This window comes from Bubalus kerabau, chromosome 3 (assembly GCF_029407905.1).
Source record: "Bubalus kerabau isolate K-KA32 ecotype Philippines breed swamp buffalo chromosome 3, PCC_UOA_SB_1v2, whole genome shotgun sequence".
Classification (NCBI taxonomy): domain Eukaryota; kingdom Metazoa; phylum Chordata; class Mammalia; order Artiodactyla; family Bovidae; genus Bubalus; species Bubalus kerabau.
In genome coordinates, this window is record NC_073626.1 from 79,333,452 (window position 1) to 79,350,641 (window position 17,190).

Consider the following 17,190-nt stretch of genomic DNA (forward strand, 5'->3'; position numbering starts at 1 on the left):
GTGAGTGAAGGAAGGGGAAACCAGGAGTGGGGAGATTTGTGCATCTCTACCTGTGCTCAGCCTCAAATGCCTGCAGTTGTTATGGGCCTGGGTATTTGGAAGCAGGTCTGCCTTGACTAGAACAATGAGTATGGACCCAGAGGTTCACAGGATTTATGAAGATTTTACTTTTTCAACCCAGTTAATTCCTTTCACAAGGAAGCTTTTCCCCAGGTGATTCATAAATAACGGATCAGGCAACATGTTCCATAATATCTATGTTTTCTACATACCCAGAACGCTTTGGTGCACACCCTGGGAACTCTAATTGGATGTTCATTTATTCTGAGAGTCTTTGTTTTCCAAAAACTAATTCTTCAAAGACTTGTACAAGACAGCAGAAGCCACCTTCACGGTGGACACAATTTTCTTTCTCTCCCAGGCTCCGAATCCTGGCTGGCTAGAAAGCTACCAGGCTCATTTCCATATCAAACAAAGAGAAGGCAGGAAAATACTCCCCTGATCGACATAAAAAGACACATTACAGGAGATTGTCTAAGAACTTGTTTTTACAGCCAAAGTTAGCAAATTATTCACAGTAATAGGTGAGTCGGATGACAATAGTGTTTAAGAGAACAAAGCCGCTCATCAGGACTCCGACCTCAAATCCGCCTCACGGCGGGTCCCCAGCTGCCAGAACATCTCTGTGCACAGACAGCCAAGAGGCTGTAAAAAAGAAAAAGAGGCAGCCAGGAAGTCTGCCACTTACCCAGATGCAGCTACCAGAAAATGCGTTCCAGGGCCCGCTCCCATAGCTGCTCAGAAGGCTCCGTGGGTGGCCACTGCGTTAATGTGGGGGCACACGTGGCTCCCATCTTGATAGGAGTTCCAGGGAAACCAGGGAGCTTCAGATGCCCCATATCCACTTCCTTTCTTGATCTGAAATTCTTTGGAAGTTTTGGAGACTTTCAGTGGAAACCCGAGCTGCCAGCTGCCAAGTGTAAGTGCTTCATTTCCTGCACTTAATCAATACCAATTTAGTAACCCCTTGGAAAAGCTTAACGTACACCGGGTTTCAGGGTGGTGGAAACACACTTGGCACCTTTCTGTGTGAGATCCGTCCCAGAGACAGCTCATCACCTGGTAAGTCAGTGTGGGCCATCTGGGACTCAGTGAGCCTTCCTATGAGGCGGTGGGAAAAAGATTAAATAGACAGGGACTTGAAACTGTACCTGGGAACTGGGGCCTCCAGAAGGGGAGGAAAGTCTTAAGGCAGGACTCAGGATCCATCTGTGAGCACCTGGGTTAAGCCTTGCAGAGGCAACATCCCCAAGGAGCTTAGCCAAGTGAGCAAATTGGGAATTTAATGAAATCAAGCACTTATACTTGGCAGCTGGCAGCTCAGGTTTCCACTGAAAGTTTTCGAAACCTCCAAGAGCTTCAGATCATCTAATTCCCCACTGCTTTAGGACATCCCTCCCTCCCGTCATAATTAATGAGGATCTGTCTGTTGTCCTGCCTTTCGGGGACACGTCCTCTGCCAGGTGACAGCTAGAGCATCTCATAAACTTTCTCTTATGTTCATTTAGGGCCTCTTGAAGATAACAGCTCAACTCAAAGAGGGCCTGCAACCATAGGATTCTAGGTACTGGCTCAAAGGTGCTCAACTCTGGCTACAGGTGAGAATCATTTAGGAAAATTTTCATGACACTCAGGCTGCACCCAGACACACTAAATCAGAATCTGTGAGGCTCAGGCATTGGGATTTTAAAGAAATGTTTTATTTAAAAATAATTACAGCTTCATAAGACATTGCCAAAACAGTGCAGAACATGCCCCTTCATCCAGCTATTACCTAAGTATAACACATAAGACCAGAAAACGGACACCAGTCCAATGTGTATGAGTAGTTCTATGTCATTTGATCACGTGTAGATTAGTGTGACCCCAACAGCACTCACGATACAGAACCATTTCAGCTCCGCAGGCCTCCTTCCTGCTACCCTTCATAGCCACACCTAGCTGCTGCCCCTCGCCAGCCAACCCTGGGAATCACTTATATGTTCTTCACCTAACTGTGTCTTTCTGAGAATGTTATATAAATGGAATCATACAGTATGTAACCTTCTGAGATGGGCTTTTTACTTGACGTAATGCCTTTGAGTGGGAGCCATTCGAGAGGCGGCATGTATCAATAGTGTGTTCCTTTTTCCTGCTGAGCACTGTTGCATTGTATGGCTGTGACACGGTTTACCCACTCACTTCTTGATTATTTTCCATTTTTGATTATCACAAACAAGGCTTCTATAAACATTCATGTACAGGGTTTTGGAGGATATACGTTTTTATTTCTTTGGGATACATTTTTGTGAAACTTCAGGTCATTCCAGTGGGAAGCAGGGCTAAGAACTCTTGGACCAAGGAAAACTGAAGAAGTAGCTACCACGTGTCTCAAACATTTGCAAGATACTCTGTGTGACGTTGCGCTGTGCGGTATGGGGTGTAGAGGAGAAACAAGAGCACAGGTGCTGCAGTCAGACTGCCTGGGCTCAAATCCTGGCTTCACCACTTTATGCCTCAGTAGCTCACCTATAAAATGGGACAGTAAAACCAACTTTGTAGTTCTAGGGTGAGCATGCAGTGAATATTGTTCTGGACTGCATGTTGAGTAACCCCAAGTTCATACTTTGAAGCCCTAATTCTCCACGTGGTGCTACCTGGAAGTGGACCTTTAGGAGACAATTAGGTTTAGATGAGGTTGTGAGGGTGGAGCCCCATGATGGTCTCTGCTATAGGAAGAGACCAGAGAACTTGCCCCGCACCTCCCCCAGCCTCATGAGGATGCAGCAGGACAGGGTCCCTCTGTAAACCAGGAAGAGTGCTCTTACCAGGAACAGAATTGGTCAGTGCCATGATCTTTGACTTGCCCAGCCCTCCTACAGAGCTGTGAAAAATGAATTTCTGTTGTTTAACCTCCTCAGCCTATGGTATTCTGTTAAAACAGCCCAAGTTGATGATAAATATAATTCATGTAGAGCACACATAAATAGCTCAGTGCATGCTAGCACACAATTATTCTGCTGGGAACTGAATTTAGGTCATGTCAGTTCCTGGCTTAAAACTCCTCAAGGGCCTTTTGAACACCTCCCCTCAGGTCCTATGCACAAGCCTTAGTGAACTTTGTAGTGATATCTTGCTGTGGACTGCTGAGAGCTAACGTGAGAGAGGGTGCTTCCTCCTGAGAGCCTTCCCAGGTCTGCCCCTTGCCGAGCTCTGCAACGCATTCGCTTTTTTATGACACTTCCTGTTGGACACTGGAATTGCCTCCACTGTATGTACACCATGGGCTCCTTGGTGGCTCCCTGGCACATGTCCTGCCTACCAATGAATCTCCAGTGCCTGACATGGTGCTTGTCAGTAGGTTGCCATTCAATGTATGTGGAATGAAAGAACAAATAAATGAACCAAGGGTCCTGTTACGGCATGTGGCAGGAAAGGACTGAGCCCCCAGTTTACTCTCTGAGAAGGTCCTGCTCCCCTGCTTATTCTGGGTGGTCAAGGTAAGGGCAGCCTGGGCAGAGTCTCTAGTCAGTCACTGACACTTGTGCTGGGAGTGTCAAGGCTGTGACGGTCACTGAGTGAGCCCTGGGAATGAACATGCCAGGCTGGGAGGACGCAGACAGGGCTCCAACACCAGTATCATGATCATGAAGGCTGTCAGAGCAGCAAGAGAAGGACAAACTGGGACTTAACGTTAGAAGAGGCAAGTTCAAGCTACGTGACTTGGAGTAAATCAAGTAACCTCTAGTGCCTGAGCTTATCTGGAATTATACCTTAGGCCTGGAGCCAGACTGCCTGGGTGTGAATCCAGCTCTACCACTTACTGCTCTGTGACCACGGACACTTTACTTAACCTCCCTGTGCCTCATTTTTCTCATCTGTACCAGGGGGATAATAATAGCATCTGCTTTCTAGAGTTATAGTGACTAAAACAGTTCATAAATGTGAAGGGCTCAGAAAAATGCACAACTTACTGTTAATGAAAAATTTAAATATATATAAATAAATACAATGAGAATAAAGGATTATTGTGAGAATCCAATGAAAGGAAACTGAAGCCATGTTGCCTGTGATTCTGGCAAGGCTTTATGAAAAAGATTTTTGCTATTTAAGTCGACATTCAAAATTCCACATTCTGATAAGTATCCGGAAAATAGCCAAGCTGTAGCAGGGAGCCATTGGACACTGTGGACCCGATCTGCTCAGGAGGGGCCAGAAGTTGCTGCCATCTGATGTCTGTCTTGTGGCTGCATGGAAGGAGTTGGAGCTGTAAGTCCAGTTCTCAGTGGACAGGTGTTTGAAACCCAGAACCGTCCTTACAATTGGCACCTTGTTGAGTTCTCTGCAGACAGGTGAGGATTAAGTCGAGAGGAGACCGAATTACCCTTCCGTCCAGAGCTGGTGGACCCAGCAGGCAGGGCTGAGGCTCACTGACCCAGAATGGGCAGCCAGAGCTGAATCCTTCACTGTTGTCTACACTCTGCTTTGCAGAGAAACCTGAAGTTCTGGTCCCCAGAGCAGTCAATCCAACAACGTTCATAGATACTGTCATACTGACATTATACTTCCATCTGGCCATGGAGTTTCAAAGAACTAGATGCATCTCTTATTATCAAAAGAATAGTATAATTAATGCAAAGTTTTAGGCTCTGAATTCTGCTGTCAGAAATGAAGTCAAAAGAGCAGTGCCCTGGACATTAACTTTTCTTTAGAAGTTTTTATTTCAGTCAAAGAAAATAGATTGCCAGGAAGGAAAGGAGTGTTGAAGTATCTTGTTTTTGTTTTCCTTTAGGAGTTCAATTTTAGTATTGATTTTTATTGATATACCGAGATTTTTCAGAACTTAACTGGAGTGTCGGAGAAGGCAATGGCACCCCACTCCAGTACTCTTGCCTGGAAAATCCCATGAGTGGAGGAGCCTGGTGAGCTGCAGTCCATGGGGTCGCTGAGGGTCGGACACGACTCAACGACTTCTCTTTCACTTTTCAGTTTCATGCATTGGAGAAGGAAATGGCAACCCACTCCAGTGTTCTTGCCTGGAGAATCCCAGGGACAGGGGAGCCTGGTGGGCTGCCGCCTATGGGGTCGCACAGAGTCGGACACGACTGAAGTGACTTAGCAGCAGTAGCGGCAGCAGCAGCAACTGGAGTGTATAGCCAAAATTAGCAACGTAATAAGAAAAGATCTCTCTCTGAAATTTAAATAACATAAGCACGTATGAGAAAATCTTTGGAAATCTCTCAAACGATCAAGAAATTACTTGTGATGAAACCCATGGTTCTTCTTGAACCAGCATTTGAACGTGTGACTAACACAGGATGCTGCTGCTGCTGCTGCTGCTAAGTCGTTTCAGTGGTGTCTGACTGTGTGACCCCAAAGACGGCAGCCTACCAGGCTCCTCCATCCCTGGGATTCTCCAGGCAAGAACACTGGAGTGGGTTGCCATTTCCTTCTTCAATGCATGAAAGTGAAAAGTGAAAGTGAAGTCGCTCAGTCGTGTCCAACTCTTCGGGATCCTATGAACTGCAACCTACCAGGCTCCTCCACCCATGGGATTTTCCAGGCAAGAGTACTAAAGTGAACACAGGATGAGCAGTATAATTATCGGTGTTTTGCCTGCCCTGAGACAATGTTGTAAGGTCAGAGGTTTATGGTGACATGAATATTGAAGACAATCTTGAAGAATGAAGCATTTGTCTGTCAAGTTAAGATGGTGCTCAGCCGGCCTGAAACAAGCATTCCTGCCTTCTAGGAAAACATATCCAGTGGGAGAGGATAGCTGATGCCGCTAGTGCACCAGGCCATCTTAACTCCATACCCTCTCCCTTATGGGGGCCCTGTTTGGAGAGAGTACCTCGGCTCAGTCTCCTGGGCCCCACTCTCAGAGACTGTGATTGGTGAGCTTGGACTGGAGCTTGGGGCTATGCAAGCACTGAGCTTGGCCTGCCATGGTTGTAATGAGGTGGGTCTCGCCAGCACCGTGAGAAACCTGATTACCTTTCCTCTAACCCCTTGACTTCATCTTCCCCAATCATCTTAACTTGACCTTCTCAGAATTTGCATAGTAGGTTTTCCTATGGACAATAAACTGGGGGACTTCTCTGGCAGTCCCGTGGTTAAGACCCCGCACTTCCAATGCAGGGGGCACGGGTTTGATTCCTGGTCAGGACACTAAGATCCCACATGTTGTATGGTGTGGCCAAAAAAAAAAAAAAATTGGTATCCTGTTTCATAAGTCTGTCTTCTGCAAGATTAGGTAGATAGAGGTTTCAATTTATCTAAAAGCTTAGGAGTTCAGCAGAGGTGCACAAAGGTGTATAGGGTTGGGCAGCTGGAAAAGGAGGAGCTGGGGCCTTCCCTCTGTGTTTCATGGACTTTTGTGGCTTCACAAGAAGGAACAGCTCTTGACCTAAAATATTCTGCAAACTATTGGGTTATATTTTATCAGTCCTTCAGAGCCAGACCCTCCACACATAGACTGATTAAACTGAGCTGAGTTTCCAAGGATATTTTACCCCCTGATAAGTGGTGACCCCATGTATCTCAGACCATTCTCGCAGGTTGCATCCCTATCAGGGGGTAATGGGTAAGAACTGTCTTAAGGTTCTTAAGGTTCCAGTAAGTCCATGCTAATGTTTACTTCCATCAGCAGAGCTTGAGAGTACACATTTCCTATAGTATTCTGACACTGAGAACTTGAAGAAAAAAACTGCCATTCTGAAAGTAAAAATGGTACTTTATTTGTAATCTCTGTTTTATTCCTAGAGCTTACCCACTTTCCTATAGGTATCAATTTGTACCTATAGGTGCCAATTTCCTATAGGTATCTTCTTTGTAAACTCCCTGTGCATGGTTTTCTTCGTTTCTTTTTTTGGGTGGTGTTTTTTTTTTCTTAGTAGTTTATGGGAGCTTGCTGTGGATATTGAAAGCAAGACTACAACATCTTAGTGCATCATAGTAGTAAAGACATATTTGTTGAATGAAAAACGTAAGAATATTAGCCTTTATCATATATGCAACAGATGTTATTCTAGCTTGCATTGGAATTTTAATATTTAAAAATATTTTTGTTGAAAATTATGTACAATATAAAATATTTACCATTTTAACTATTTTAAGAGTTTAATGGCATTAAATATATTCATATTGTTGTGCAACCATTACTACTATTCATCTCCAGAACTTTGTCATCTTCCCAACTGAAATTCTGCACCCATTAAACAATAACTCCGCATTCTACCAGTGCAGTGGAACTTACTGAATGGTGTCTTTATATGAAGAGGCTTTAACTTTTTATGTAGTCAAATGCATTGTTCTTTTTCCTTTAAGTTGCCTTAGATAATACATTTAGAAAGGTCCCCCCTTCCTAAAAACTATGGAAGCATTCATATGTATTTTCTCTTAGATTTTATAGTTTCTTTCTTTCTTTCCTTGCATTGAACTCTTTCTTTAATCTACCTAGAATTTTCCTTCAATAAAACACTAATGACTGTTGGGAGATAATTCTGCATGTGTCTCTTGTGTGGCTGCACATCTTATGAGCAGAGGCACTGACTGCCTTTGTTCTGAATTATGTTTTCAAGGATGTTTGCATACTGATCAGCCTGAGAAAACATGGACAGTGTCCCCTTAAGAGCAGAGGGTAGGTTAATAGGTTGTCCAATACGATAAAGATAATGCCTCATTCAAGGCAGAGGTGAAGCAGGATTATAACCCATTACAAAAAAATAGAGTTCCTTAAGTTTGGGGTTCCTCTCTGAATATACCCCACAATATGTACAAGTATCATCTGGTCCTCTTTGCTTTGCCCTGTAGGAACTGGGGATCAGGGAAGCAGTGTAAGTGCTGATCTTCTGGCTATTGCTATTGTACTTTGTCTCTGCTCCAGCACTCTTGTGTCTTTGGACAACATCCATGAAACTATGTCAGGCTAACTTGTTAGTCTTCAAGTGAATACAAATGTGAGACTGTCACAGTTCTTGACAAAGAACTTTCTTTTCAATTTTTTCCAAAAGTTTAATTTTTCCAGCACTATTAATTGAATAATTTATCTAGTAATTTGAAACGTCAGCTTTATCCTTAAGAAATACATAATAATGGCTCAAATGGTAAAGAATCTGCCTGCAATGCAGGAGACCTGGGTTTGATCCCTGGGTTGGAAAGATCCCCTGGAGAAGGAAATGGCACCCCACTCCAGTATTCTTGCCTAGATAACTCCACGGACAGATGAGCCTGTCAGGCTATGGTCCATGGGGTCGCAGAGTCAGACATGACTGAGTGATTAACACTTTCACACTTTATATACACCTGTGTTTATTTCATGTTTTACTTGCCTATTTCATTTTTAAAAATTTTGTGTAATCTGGTACCAGTAAAATTCTATTATTTTTTGGAAATTTGATAGCATACTTTAATATCTTTTTTCTTCTGTATTTTCCTTTTCCTTGTTTTCTTCTTTTTCCCCTCCCTGTCACCTTCAGTATTTTTTTATTTTTTTTTTTTAGCTTTTGTACGAAATGAATAGTATCTATTTTGTGTACTGTTCTGTCTGGCACACAGCAAATATTTAATACATATCTTGTGAAGGCTACTAATGAAACAGAACTATTTTGTCAAGTATTCCATCCCTTTTGAGTGTTTGTAATTATATTAATATAGCAATTAAACTAGAAATAATTTAATTTTGCATGAACTTCTAATTTGTTAACTAATTTGATACACTAGTGCTTTATTAAAATTAAAAAATTTTTTTTAAAATTTTGTATTGGAGTATAACCAGTTAAAGCAATGTTGTAAACTAGTCCTTTAAATGTTAAGAATTTAACTGTTACTGATTATACAATTTAGGAAAAAAAAATTACCTTCTTAGAAAATGCTTAATATAAACAGAATTCTTGCACTATGTTTTAAAAATTTCACAGTTTCCTGGATATTTGCAGGATTCTGAAATTAATGATATTTCCTGACAACTCTAAGGAAGTTTATAAGTAAATATTTATTTATTACCTTTAAATGGACTTTATTATTTCATCATATCTAGCTTTTCATTAGAATAAAATTTTGCTTTTGTTTTTGCTAGGAATCTTACAGTTACCTATTTCAGGAGATTGCTTAGAAAGAAAAATGATGTCATAGAGAGCATTTATTTATGGGAGAGCATTAAAGAAGCAGCATAAATATATGGACTTTGTCCATGACAAGAACTGCTACTTGGGTGTCATGGAGATTATTCCTAGGGTTGCTCCCTTTTCCATGGGTTTCTCTGCTGGTCACTGCTTGGGCCATAGCCGCTGCCAGTGACCTCCCTGGCAACGGTGGCAGTGAGCTGGGCTGCCACGGCAGTGAGAGGTAGAGACCATGGCCAAGGCAGCATCCTCTGGATGCTTCCCTTGATGACAGATAGGGATCCTAACTCTGTTAACCCGAAGACATTTAAAATGGCAACCAGTCCCAGATTCTGCATTGTTCACGAATCCTATGTCCCCTGTTGATTTGATGTTATTCAAAGAAAAATACGGAGAAGGCAATGGCATCCCATTCCAGTACTCTTGCTTGGAAAATCCCATGGATGGAGGAGCCTGGTGGGCTGCAATCCATGGGGTCGCTAAGAGTCAGCCATGACTGAGCGACTTCACTTTCAACTTTCACTTTCCTGCATTGGAGAAGGAAATGGCAACCCACTCCGGTGGTCTTGCCTGGAGAATCCCAGGGACGGGGGAGCCTGGTGGGCTGCCGTCTGTGGGGTCGCACAGAGTCGGACACGACTGAAGCGACTTAGCAGCAGCAGCAGCAGCAAAGAAAAATAGAAGTATAATACTCTCTAGAGAAACAGAGGAATTCTCCAGCGCATTTAAAATCCATGAATTTCCTCATTCTTGTATTCACGAGGAATATTTCTACATTCTGGAAAATCTAGTGAATTGGTATCAGTATTTAAATTGATTTTATTTATTTATTTTTTTTTAAGATTTTAAATTTTATTTTATTTTTAAACTTTACATAATCCGCCACAGGTATACATGTGTTCCCCATCCTGAACCCTCCTCCCTCCTCCCTTCCCATTCCATCCCTCTGGGTCATCCCAGTGCACCAGCCCCAAGCATCCAGTATCGTGCATCGAACCTGGACTGGCAACTCATTTCATACATGATATTTTACATGTTTCAATGCCATTCTCCCAAATCTTCCCACCCTCTCCCTCTCCCACAGAGTCCATAAGACTGTTCTATACATCAGTGTCTCTTTTGCTGTCTCGTACACAGGGTTATTGTTACCATCTTTCTAAATTCCATATATATGCGTTAGTATACTGTATTGGTGTTTTTCTTTCTGGCTTACTTCACTCTGTATAATAGGCTCCAGTTTCATCCACCTCATTAGAACTGATTCAAATGTATTCTTTTTAATGGCTGAATAATACTCCATTGTGTATATGTACCACAGCTTTCTTATCCATTCATCTGCTGATGGACATCTAGGTTGCTTCCGTGTCCTGGCTATTATAAACAGTGCTGCGATGAACATTGGGGTGCTCGTGTCTCTTTCCCTTCTGGTTTCCTCAGTGTGTATGCCCAGCAGTGGGATTGCTGGATCATAAGGCAGGTCTATAAGTGGCTTATAAGACAGAAATAAAGGTATTGAAATTTTGGAGGTAGGGACTGTAATTAAATAATAGAATCTACCTTCCAGTTATGAGATCAACCTAATTTTCAGATGCAGTGTTAATGCTTCTGTTTCTGTAAAGTAAAGCTCCATTTGGGCTTCCCTGGTGGCTCAGAAGTGAGGAACCCACCTGCAATGCAGAAGACATGTGTTTGGTCCCTGGGTTGGGAAGATCCCTGGAGGAGGGCATGGCAACCCACTCCAGTATTTTTGCCTGGAGAATCCCATGGACAGAGGAGCCTGGAGAGCTACAGTCCACGGGGTCACAAAGAGTTGGCCACCACTGAAGTAACTGAGCATGCATGCACAAAGTTCCATTTAAAATTGTTTTGCCTACTTGTTTACTCTCAATAATTTAGAAAAATATTCTATGATGTATAAGAACAATGCATATAATTTCTGTATGATCGTAGTTTAGTGAGGACCTTATGATGTCCATGTGAAACCAGTGATTAGAAAACGAAATAACAGAATGAAAAGTCAGAGGCTTTGCTAAGGCTTGCTAGGAAAAACATGTAATTGCTTCTCCCTCTCTTCCTTAGTGGTTTCTCATTGAAAGTTGAAGCCACGTTTGTTCTCCCCCACATTTAATTGTCAAACTCATCTGCATCATTTAGATATGTATAGATTTTTTTTAGTTGGTGGAAGTCTTTATGTTTATAGCATTTCTCTCCCTCTTTATACAGTGAAGAAGTTACGGGGTTATACCAACTCTAAAAGTGCAGGAATCTTTTCTGCCTTGTTTACCTCAGGGTCTCCAGCTCATAGTAGGTGCTCATTAAAAATGTATTGCCTGAATGGTGATCTGGTGTTACAGACTAGAGACAGTACCCTCTAAGGAAGAACCGTAATTTACCTAGGGCATTTCACAAAGAGTGATAATTGGGGAATTAGAAATGGTATTCTGTTAATTTGGGTGACTAGCTGGATAAGTGAACTTATCCTAGATGACAGAACTAACTTATTCCAGGTAGAATTATTCATTGTACCTTTCTCCATCACTTACCCCTTGCTAACTGTTTAGAAGCCACACGTGATTATTATTAGTCACGAAAAGAGGCAAACAGGAAACTAAGTAAAAGAGATTTACTAAAATACAATGAATGTTGCATACTGTTTTAGACATCTAAAAAGGTGTATCTCATTTCTGCCAACTTAATAAGAATTTATATTTTATTGTTGCAATTTATTTGACATAAACACTCTAGGATTCTGATAAACCAGTGGACAAAATAAAGCTTTGTCAAATGAAAGTGACTGTTGCTCATCCAGGAATCATGGAAATTTGCAAAAAGAGTGTGTTTACGGCCAATCAGGGGAGACACTTTGTAAATAAACTCTCCCATAATCGAGAGTTGCCATTTAGTGGGGAAGAGTGCCAATTTTACAAAATATTTTAGGCACAAAAGAAAATCTCTTAGGTCCTGTCCTGAAAATGACATGAACATTGTTCCCGTTCCTAAGGTCTGGAGCTGGGCTCTCTTATTTACAAGACGTGATTAGGAGGAGTCTATGCCATTTTAGACTAATGACGTAAGTTGGAGGATATTCATTATGACAAAGTATTTACTGCTTATGAGCACTAATTTCTAATAAATGTTTAGTTTGCTTCTTTTTGTAATGTTGTGGATAGTTGCCTTAAGTGTTATTTGTGAATGAGCATTAAACACAATAACCAGGCAGCTCTTTTTTAAAGACCCAAATTAAAATCCCAGATAAAGACACAATCCTAGATAGATACTGATATAAACTACATTTTGCTGGTAGTTAGTCATCTAATTTGGCAGAGAGGAATTTGTTTCTGAACAAATTCCTTAAAAGATACAATGACAATAAGCTAGTTGATTAGATTTTTCCCCTTTAACTTTTCATTTACTACTTGGCAAAGACAATTTGGGACAGATTTCTTTATTTTCTCCTCTGGCCTAAAACAAAAAACCCCCACTTTCCAAACTGTTACCACCAAAGAGTTTATTAAATGGCTGAAAAAGACAGCTGGTCCCACCATCTGTTAAAATTTTTCAGGGGCCAAATAAAACAGGTTACACCTTTAGCCATGCCAAGTCTTGCAATACCCCCTTCCTCTCACAGCCTGGGGAGGGCTAATCTGAATTTCACGCTCTGATTTTGCTATTGCTAATGCTTGAGCTGCTTATGTGAGCTTCTTGTTGCTTCTGTTACCTCTCTTTCTTAGTTACAAAGCTATTCTCACATTTCAACGAAGCTTATTTGCCACCATTACCTTACACCTAGAGCTTCTATAGTTATACCCAACAACTAGAAGAGAATGCATAGACACCTAATTTCTGACTTTTCAAGCAAAAGGGGAGAGCCAAAAGTATGTTTCTGTTGTTTTGCAACCATTTTTCTATAAATGCTAATGGAGGTAATTCAGATTTTGGAACAAAGGCTTAGCTCACCACACATTGCAGGTGTGAGAGGGTTGAAACAAAAGAGATGCTAACCCTAATGGTATTTCTTGTCATTAACAATTCTTTGATGTTCACACTGGAGCCTCCCTTTTATCTTTTAGTTTTTCAGCCATCTTTGTTAACACGCAGCTCAACTGAATCTTTTTTTTTTCCACCTCCCCCGGCCTTTAAAGACATCTGCAAAATGTTTATGCTAAGTTAGTTTCCACTGCATCTTTTAGTACCAAGGCAAAGTAAGATGAGATAAAGCTTGTGAGGTTATTATTAAAACATCAGTAAGTTTCTATCATTAAGCTGAAGGGGAAGATCAATAAAAAGGGAGCACTTAATGTTACTTTAATAAGGATGAGTTTCCTGTAACAGGACTTGGGATTAACTTTAGTATTATAGAAGTTGGCTTTACAATAAGGACATTGCTGTGATGAGAAGAGTTTAATTTGCCTTTACCCAATTAAGCACTTTGCAAATACTCTGAATGTACTTGATCTATTTCCTGTTTTATCGAAAGCGTTCCTGATAGAGCATATTTTAAGATTATTTGACTATAGCTTTTCCTTCCTTCAAGATCAGTCCCTGGCAGACTGCCAGACTGTCTAAGGCTGGTTTCCCTCCGTCTGTCCTTCTGTCCATTTAGGATTGGAGGAGGGAGGAGGTGCGATGATAGAGAGTAGAAATGCAGCTCCAAGAAAAGTTTAACTTGCTTTGATGACAGCAAAAAAGTAGGGAACAGTCAACACCACATAATATACCCGTAATATATCATCCTAAGCTATTCAGAGGCGGGATCTGCAGCTACCCAGTGGGTGCAAAGTAGAATCATATGTTTCACACCAAAATTGTTTGGCTGACCTTACTATTCGTTAGTACATTTTGCATTGTTTTGAATAAAGCAGTGATGTTTATTAATTGTGTCTTAATTAACGAATACAGCTTTTCTTTTAATTGCTGGACGAGACAAAACGTTTAACTAGTTAACTGTTCAACCAGTATAAGTGCTGATCTCTCTGGACAGTTTATTTGTTTTCACCCGAGGACTCATTTTTGGCAGGTATTACTTTGGAGCTAGGTTAATACTACTGTTCATAACTATAATAAATGTGGCAACTCCCTCAGCCTTTTATATATAGTTCAGCCCCAAATGTCAAATGCTAGGGAGCAGATAATAAGAAAAGATAAAATACAAATTAATGTTAACAATGTATCTATTTTATGATTTTCCTCTCATATTATTTAATAATTCTTAGCATTTATATGATGCTTTTCATCTTCAAAGCACTTTACAAATGTTAGCTAATTAACCACGAGGTAATGAGGCCTGGATAATAATGCTGCAGTACATTTTCTCTAGCTCAGATTATAAAGTAGAAATGGAGATGTATGTATTCATACATTAAAAAAAACTAACAATAGGTGGTCTTAGAGATTTTTTTGAGTTCGAGACTCAGCCAGTTTATCTTCTATGTATAACTTATGTCTCTCTTTAAAATATCTTGGGCAACTCAGATGCTCATGAATTGTATATCCCATCTGGCAGAGGGTTGGCAAACTTGCTTTCATCTTAGCCTTGTCTGTTCTTATTCCTTGCTATTTTCACCTGGAGCTCTCTCCTCTTATCCAATAACAGAGAAAAGTCCAAAGGGAAGGACATTCACTATTAAGAATTAGGGACAAACAATCATCTTGTTCTTCCCCCAATTTTCTATGTTCTTTTCCCATATGTTTCCCATGTAGTTTTCAGCTTGTGGACTACACACTGAAACATTTGTGTTATTTTATACTTCAGTATAAGGCGCTAGTAGAGGTATATTTCATTACTTTAGAATGGATGTATGTTTGTGCTACGGACAGTCTGACTTTGTGTAAGGCCTAAATTATACAGCTTTTCAAATGGTAAGCATACTTTATTCAATATAAAGTACTACTCTCTAATATAAAATGGACTCCAGTAAGGAAAACTGTTCCCAATAAAAGCACTGTAGTTCATAGCTGACTTCCATTAAAAACTAATAAACACACAGTTTTATGAGAATGAAGAATGAATGAATTACTGCACTCAGGCTCTGAGGACAGGTCTTATTTTCCTGAATCTTTAATTTGGAAAAGCCACTAAAGCTAATAAGACTCTTCTTATTCATGAATAAGATCTTGAGAATTCAGAGGGAATTTTATTTGAACCACATAAAGTCTTATATATTCTAAGTCAGGGAAATTTAATTTAGCAAGCAGTTATCCTAATTGTTAAAGGCTTTCCACTCTTTTTCCTATGAATTACGGTATGGAGCTATGTCTACAGAGCCCAAACCCAAGACTGATAAATTGAGGTTCCAATCTGGGCACTCTGTCCTCCTGAGATGTGGGGAACATGCTGATGCTACTGGAAAAAGCCAAATGACTTGGGGAACATGCTGATGGTACTGGAAAAAGCCAAATGATGATGGGTGTGTCACAGACCACAATGTCCAAAGGACAACTGAATTTTTTCACTTTTCAGTCTATTTCTGAAGTCCTGAAATCCAGTATCAGCCTGTCTGCCTTCACAGTAATAATAGATCACCAAAGAGAAGAAGAATCAATTGCTAAGATTCATTGAATCTGGTCTTAGTATATGGCCTCTTGACCAAAGTAGCACTAGCTGACAGAGTACACATAAAATGTACCATTGTTGTAGGATTGGTTTCCTCCAAAACAAATGAGTTATACATTTAACTTGCCATCACATAATGTGATCAACTGGAGCTTACAATATGATGGTCATGGGGAAGTGTTTCTATTATGAATCATGACCTTGTCCCCAGCCTTTTATTCCTAAGGATACCCGTAGTGTGGTGTGTTATTTTGATGACTCCAGTCTTCAGATAGGGGTGGGGGAGAGGTCAGGTAGGACAAGAAGTGAAATCAAGACTATTTTTTTAACATCAGTGACAAAACCTACCCCCTTGTCTACTTGCTGGGGGAAAGGAGTGAACCCCAGTGAAAACAAGAACTGAACCAAGTTTTTTTATACTATTTCAATTAAATCTATCAAACATTTCCTTGCTAACTGATTTTGCTTCTGTTGAGAGGATCATCACCACATATAACAAGAAACTAACCTGCTCCAAAATGCATAGGTTTGTCTGCAGTAGTTATTAAGTGTATACTGACAGAAATACCCTGTGGAGGCCTTGTAGAACTTCAAACTCTTACAGTGTTTAATAAGAATTATTTCTTGTTATATCTAGCTTGTAAGCATAAATAATGGGGAAAAGATGTGAATTTGTTAATAATTTTTTAAAGGTGCTAAGTCACCCAAACATATTAAATATAAACAGAATAAAGATGTTAGAATAGTAGTCAGTAACTGGAGAGACCTAGTATACTGAATAGGTGCTTCTGTGGTTTGATGGTTGTTGATTGGCAGGATCCAAATCTGGAAGTGAATGTAGGATGCTGGATTTCAGGACATAAAGTCTTGGGATTTCATGCTGGTTCAGGAAAAGCCAAGGAAGCTACTGATTGAGGGTTCTTGGAAACCCAGGCATAGGCCCCATGGAGGAGCCCAATGCCCTTACTGGACAGATGAAGAAACTACAGTTTTAAAGAGATTCTCCCCCAGCTCCTACCCTCTTTGTCCTCTTTGATCATGTTTTCTCCCCTCTTTTCTGAAGTGTGCTTGGTGAGCTGTTAAGCATCCCATAGTGTCTTCCTCCTTCCATAGTCAATGATCAGTTAGTTATCTATTTTATCAACAGTGTTTTTTAGCTTAGGTTCTAGCAGTCAGAACTACTGCCTGTGGCTGCCTTTGCATAACACACCCCAGACTTTTTACTGCCTGTCAGTCTCCAAAAAGTTTGTTTTTCTTGGTTCCTTGCTTTAGTACCAGCTCTCAGAAGTTAGCACATCTGAGAAACTAATCACAACAGAAATGTAGATTGTGACGAGAGAGTTTAATGCACTCTTCTTTCAGATAAAAGATGGCTTAGGTGGTCTTCAAACAGAAGGCTCACCATCATCTTTCCCATTGTTTTGTTAATTTTCACCAAGAAATCCAGGATATCTCTGCAAATTCCTGCTGAGG

At 40.7% G+C, this 17,190-nt stretch overlaps 1 long non-coding RNA gene across 4 annotated transcripts in view; it reads left to right on the forward strand.

Moving 5' to 3' along the window:
- Nucleotides 1-840: 840 nt before the first annotated feature.
- The window catches only part of LOC129646321 (uncharacterized), a 29,224-nt gene continuing 12,874 nt past the window's right edge, over nucleotides 841-17,190 (forward strand). For 2 of the 4 annotated variants that reach the window (XR_008711855.1, XR_008711854.1), the window contains exons 1-2: nucleotides 841-979; nucleotides 1,569-1,658. This is a non-coding gene — a long non-coding RNA (uncharacterized LOC129646321). The other 2 variants (XR_008711857.1, XR_008711856.1) reach the window with 1 other exon arrangement.